We start from the raw sequence: 6401 nt of genomic DNA, 5'->3' as shown, positions 1-6401 counted from the left end.
TTCAGGCAGGCATTTGGGGTGGGTTAGGGTATTTTAGAAAATGTTTTTATTGTAGAATTTTATTGTTTTAAACTGTTTTATTATATGCTGTACATCGCCCAGAGTGGCTGGGTGACCAGCCACATGGGCAATTAATAAATTTAATAAATAATAATTTAATTAATAAATAAGGGGCAGAACACATGCTTGGCAGGCAGAAGGTCTCAGGTTCACTCTCTGCAACCCCTGCTTTAAAAAAGGATAACAGGTGATGTGAATGCCTGCCTGAGCCCCTGTCAAGATGCTGCCAGTCTGAGCAGACAATATGGGGCACAAATTGTCTGAGCTGGTAAAATGCCATTTCCTATGTTCGCAAACTGAGTTTTTCCTTTCTCCCCCCCCCCATCACAAAGTAGCTAGGTCATTTCTAAGCCCTATTCCAAACTTCGGAAACCCTGTCACATTTGCACTGACATTGTCAGGAGCAAAACAGGGCTTCCAAATGCCTCCCACGTCAAATGAGCCCCTGAACACTGCTTTGCCTCCCCCTTCCACTGACCTAGCGTAGCCAGGACAGTAACAACAGCACTACCATCAATGGCAAGCCGCCATTTCTGTCCCATGCCGGCTCCAGGTTTTTGCAGGCTGTTGGGCCAGACGTCCTCAATGCCCCCCTCCCTCGAGGAATCTACGTTCTTACTGCCATGTTCACCAGCTGCTATCGCTTCTCATCCTCTTTTCATCATTGCTGCCGTGTGCTTGTTTGACAGGTAGTGAGCAAGTAGGCAGTAGCATCTACCGCTCCTCCTTCTCACCAGGGGGTTCTTTTCAGTAGGTCCCCACTGGGGTGTGGTCGCTTGGCAGGTGCCCAACCATGCCTATCTGTGACGCCAGTCCTGCCTCTCTCCGCTGCCTGTGTCGGCGATTTTGAGGCAGTGGTCATATCAGATATTTCAAAGAGGCCCACGTAAAAGGGCTGTCTGAACCAAAGTTTGTTTTTGAGCTATTACCGGTAGGCAGCTTGACCTGGGGAAAAGAGAACATTTCGAGAGAAAAAATCTTGCTCAATAAGGTCAATACCCCAGGCAAGTCTAAATCACAGAAAACAAGTTGGGAAATTCTATGGAACAGCAGAAGTCAAACAAGATGTCAGCAAATATGAATAAATATGGAGAGGTGGGATTAAAAGAGTACAGTTGCTAATCAGAGTACAGTAAGCAATCATATCACACATCATAAAACTATAAATGTAAAGGGAGGAAACTGGGTGTGGTCACTCCCAGCAGGGGTAACAGAAAACTGTATTGGTAACATCTGCACTATGCTTTGTCTTGTTTTCTTTTTCTGTGTTAAACTTTGTCAGTAAGTACCATGGTATCAATTTCTTTCTATAATTGTATTAAATACATTTGCCTTTTCTTAATAAATGTTTTAAAATATTATCTATGAGCATCTATTTATAAAGTAACTGTTGTCTGTGAATGACTCAGTCCTTCTCAGTGTCAGGAAAACTATCTCTGTCTGAGCCCAAATGTAGACAGAAAGCAAGAACCTTCCTGGGGGTCTGCTTAGTTAGATTTATTATCCTAAAATTTACACCTGGATCATTGGTTTCCCAGGAGCCAGGGATCTTGAGAAATAGCGCTTTCACAAGGCACTTGAGTCCATAGGTGATCCAAAGGTCTTCTCCCTTTTGCTAAGGGCACCACTGTCAGACCAGCCATGTGGGAAGGAGGCACTGGGCAGGAATAGGTAGGGAGTTCTTCTCTGGCTCAGATTATAATTGAGCCAAAGAAGAACACTGAGACGAATGGTGCTCAGTTTGGATTACAGCTGAAACAGAAATTTTCAGGATGCTTTTACATTAGGTGCTTACTCTGGAATAGTCACTTGTTCATTCACTTTTTAAGGAGAGTCTATATGATGCCATCATCAAATCATTGTTCTCCTGTATTTTCCACATGCTCCTTCCATTTCTTTGGGGAGCTTAGAAAATCTGACTTTATTGGAAAGAATGCAGCAGGATCATGACCACCGCAGGTGTAGATCACCTTGGCACTACACTTCTCTCTTTTTGAGGAGGTGTGGGTTTCACATGTGTGGTTGAGCCATTCGCCATGCCTCTTCACTTTGGTATACCTTTCACTGTTACCTTTCCAGTCAGTGCCATATTAACAGGGCATTTATTTTTCTTAATCAATTTTTAAATTTGTGCTAAAATGCTTTTTCACCTGCTATGTATGTATATGTGTGGGGGGGGGGCATGTGCACATCTGTAATGGTGCTTAAACAAAAAAAAAATTACTGCAAATTTAAAAATATTTTTTAAAAACCCAATCATGCTGCTATAAAGAATGTGCTCAGGTGTATTCTCCCCTCACCCCATCCCGCAACTATGTTACACCAACTCATGTTCTGGTCACCACACCTAAAAAAAGAACTTGTAGAGCTGGAAAAAGAAGAAGAAGAGGATAACTAAAATGGTCAAGGGGCTGGAGCATCTCCCCCATGAGAGGAGGTTACAACAGCTGGGATTGTTTAGCTTGGAAAAAGGAGGGTAAGGGGAGACATGATAGAGGTCTACAGAATTATGCAAGGTGTAGAGAATGTGGATAGGGAGACATTTTTCTCCCTCTCTCAAAATACTAGAACCTGGGGGCATCCTATGAATCTGATTGGTGGGAGATTCAGGACAGATGAAAGGAAGGACTTCTTCATACTGCACGTAGTTAAACTATGGAATTCGCTACCACAGGATGTAGTGATGGCCACCAATTTGGATGGCTTTAAAAGGAGGTTGGACAAATTCCTGGAGGAAAACGCTATCCATGGCTTCTAGTCTTGATGGCTATGTGCTACCTCCAGTACCAGAAGCAGTGAGCCTACGTACACCAGTTGCTGGGGAACATGGGTGGAAGAGTGCTGTTGCACTCATGCCCTGCTTGTAGGTTCCTGGTCAACAGCTGGTTGGCCACTGTGTGAGCAGAACATTGGACTAGATGGACTGTTGGTCTAAGCCAGCATGGCTCTTCTTATGTTCTTACGAACACAGTGAGGTACACACAAACACTATACCTGAAGTATGGAAAACAATGGCGCAGGAGTAAATTTCAAAGTGCAGGTACTCATCATGGCAGTCACCATATCTGTACTTCCAAGAAAAGTCCAAAAATGCAGGCAGCTGTGTTGATCCATCTGTGTGTGTGTGTTTTGTAAAGCTAATGGATCTTAATTACCCATTCGAGACCAAGCCACCCCCAAAAACTTTGCATTACAACAGGGATAGCTCACAACGCTACATTGTTATCCAGATATCTCCCAGGTACTGTGAGAGTTACAGCTAAGCTCAGAAGGAACAAGGGAAGTCGGAGGGGTGTGACAGATGGTGTTAACTTCCTGCTAATCAAAATGTCCTGGCACTTCGACCATGTGAGCTGTGGTTCCGCTACACCTCTGGTAGAATGTCAGCTGAAATTCCACATGTAGCTTACAGTAGAAGAACAATGACTGTGTAACCCTAAAAGCCCCCCAGTCCAGAAATATCCTTTGTTGTGTTGATTCAAGCATTCTCAAACACCACTTACATTGTTCTTTATGATCAGTGAAGCAAAAGGGATGATTAAGGCATTATAACTGCACATGAGTAAAACTGGTCTGGTAGGTGGGTTGGATTGTCTTTTGGGAGAACCTCCCTCTCTTTTATATTACAGAAGTCTTGAATGATTCTCTGTTGTGTACAGTACATGATTAATAACAATGTACAGGGTCTGTGTAGACATGCAGTGCTAACGAAAGCATGCAGCAAGTTCCAAAACTGTGTCTAGCTGACCATGATGTAAATCTGAGCATGAGCCTAATCCTGCTGCTTTGCAAAGCATTAGGTAACCGAACATTGACTTTACTTTTGGCCATTTGTTTTCACTTCAAGAAGATGTGGAGTTCATGCATAGATTTCCCACAGATATCAAGCACATGAATCAAGTAGAGAGAGGCTGCCAAACCAACAATATTGTGACCTTCGCATTGCATTGTATGCAGAAGGTGTCCATCCTTGGGGGTAGGGCTGCTTTTGGAATGGCACACTGCAAATTCACACCTAGAAGCACACAGACACAAAAGTCTAAGTTTCTCAGGGAGACGGGTGGATACAAAAAGGGGAGAACCCTGGGTAAATTTATTCTACAGAAGTATGCTCCAACCCCAGTAAATCTGCATATTGAGAATAAAGTAAATGCAGGAGGAGGAGGAGACATACCTACAGGCTGATCCTAGCAGAGTTTATTGAAAAATAAGTCTGACAGATTTCAGTCCACAGAGATATATTTACAGTGTAGGCCTATGCATGTTTAGACAAAAAAGTCCTACCACTGCCAGCATACCCCAGGCCAGCCAGCATGCCTAAACATGCATAGCATTACGCCTGTAGTATACCAACTCCCTTCTTTGGTGTGGCAGTTGCATGTTGGAAACAACTCCATCTCCATATGCAAATGAATCTACTTTATTTTAAAGCAGGGCTGCAGAACCTCAGGCCTGGGGACCAAATCCTGGGGTCCCACTTTCCGGCATTTCTCAGATGGCCACTCTCCCTTTCACTGGCCACACTCTGTTTCCCCAACCACCGATCGCTTGGTGGTTTCCTGGCTTTTGTGTAGTCCCCCCGCCCTCTTCTAAGAGGTTGAAATGCCTCTCCTAAGGCTTTGTTATTGTAGCAAGAGCTTTAAGCCAAAATAGGCTGGGTTTTTAAATATTTCCCCCCCACCCCTTTTGCTTTCTGCCCTGTGGAATCAAGGAAATTATCAGATGTGCAGTGCAATCATAAATCAGCAGGTTTGCTAGGAAACAAATCTTGAGCTCAGTCAGACCTTACCACTAAGTAATTATGATTAGGATTGCAGTTACAGTTGTTACATTAGCTGTGTTTTATAAAGCAAGCTGTCATTACTACTACTACTACTACATTTATATCTCACTTTTTTTCCTCTTGCAAGGAGCCCAAGGTGGTTTACATGGTTCTCCTCATCTCCATTTTATCCCCACAACAACCCTGTGAAGTAGGTAAGGCTGAGAGTCAGTGATGGCCCAAAGTCACCCAGTGAGCTTCATGGCTGAGCAGGGACTAGTCCAACACTCCTGAGTCCCAACACTCTAACCACTACACCACACTGTCTTGATTTTCCCCCCTTAGTCCTATGTTTCCTATAGAAATCCCAACCACATCTGGCCTGGCTGGAGCCCCAATCCAGCCCTCTGGTATTCTACAGAAAGCCCTGTTCGCTTTACCAACCACCAATTGTTTGTTGGTTTCAACATTTCTAAAAGGTTGAAATGCCTCTCCTAAGGCATAGTTATTGGCAGTTTTCAGATACTGGTATGTTTTGTATTTTTGACCCCACCCCTTTTGCCTTAGGCTCCACCTTTTTGCTTTCCGCCTCACCCACCCCTGGAATGCTGCCCCTCAGAGATTCTTGGAAATGGAATTTGGCACTAAGGCTGAAAGAGGTTCAACACCCCTAATTTATAGTCATAGTAATGATGTTGACTCTATTAATACTGACCCTATAACCTGTGAGAGAATTTTCTCTCCAATAATGATCATGGATTGTGCTGCTTTTGCTACTTATGCAAGCTGAATGTATTGGTATGCCTGGTCTACATATACAGCAGAATGGGGTGGAAGAGTAGACTGTACCACTTCAGACTGCGAGTGGAATATGCCATTTTAAAATGTTCCCTGTTAAAAAAAGAAATAGGTCCTTGCATGTGAAAAACTAGAACAGAATGAAAGGATATAGCCCAATTGTCTCCCTGCTGTAATAGTTTGCTATTTGCAGGGATTAATTTAAAAAATATGATCCTCCCCACCTGCAGTCTGAAGTGGTACAGTCCATGCACAGTTTCCATGTCAACAGTAGAGCTAACTAAATTACGATGTCCTAGCTTAAGTGACTTTTAGCACAATACCAGTAGTGTTAGTTGGCACGACAGGTTTTTCCGGGAAACCTCTCACGCTAGCTAATGCTGTTGGTGCTGCACTAGAGGTCGCTTACATTAACACAACATAATTTATGTCAGTGCTAGTGCTGACTTGGATGCTGTCCCATATTTCCACCTCAGGACTTTTATCATCTCATTCTGTTGCAAGTCTAGATTCAGCCTAAATATGTGGTGCATGCACGGTCATAAGAGGAGCCATGCTAGATCAGACTGAAGGCCTGTCTTATCCAGCATTCTGCATGCACAGTGGCCAATCACATGCTCACAATCAAAGCTTGAGTGCAATAGCACCCACCTGCAGCTGTGTTCTCCAGCAACTGGTGTTCAGACACATGCTTCCTCTAACACCAGAGGAAATTGTTGTTGTTGTTGCTGTTCAGTCATTCAGTCGTGTCCGACTCTTCGTGACCCCTTGGACCATAGCA

Source organism: Heloderma suspectum, chromosome 4, assembly GCF_057233095.1.
Source record: "Heloderma suspectum isolate Gila_16-S chromosome 4, 16-S_ref, whole genome shotgun sequence".
NCBI lineage: Eukaryota > Metazoa > Chordata > Lepidosauria > Squamata > Helodermatidae > Heloderma > Heloderma suspectum.
This window is presented reverse-complemented; position numbering follows the sequence as displayed.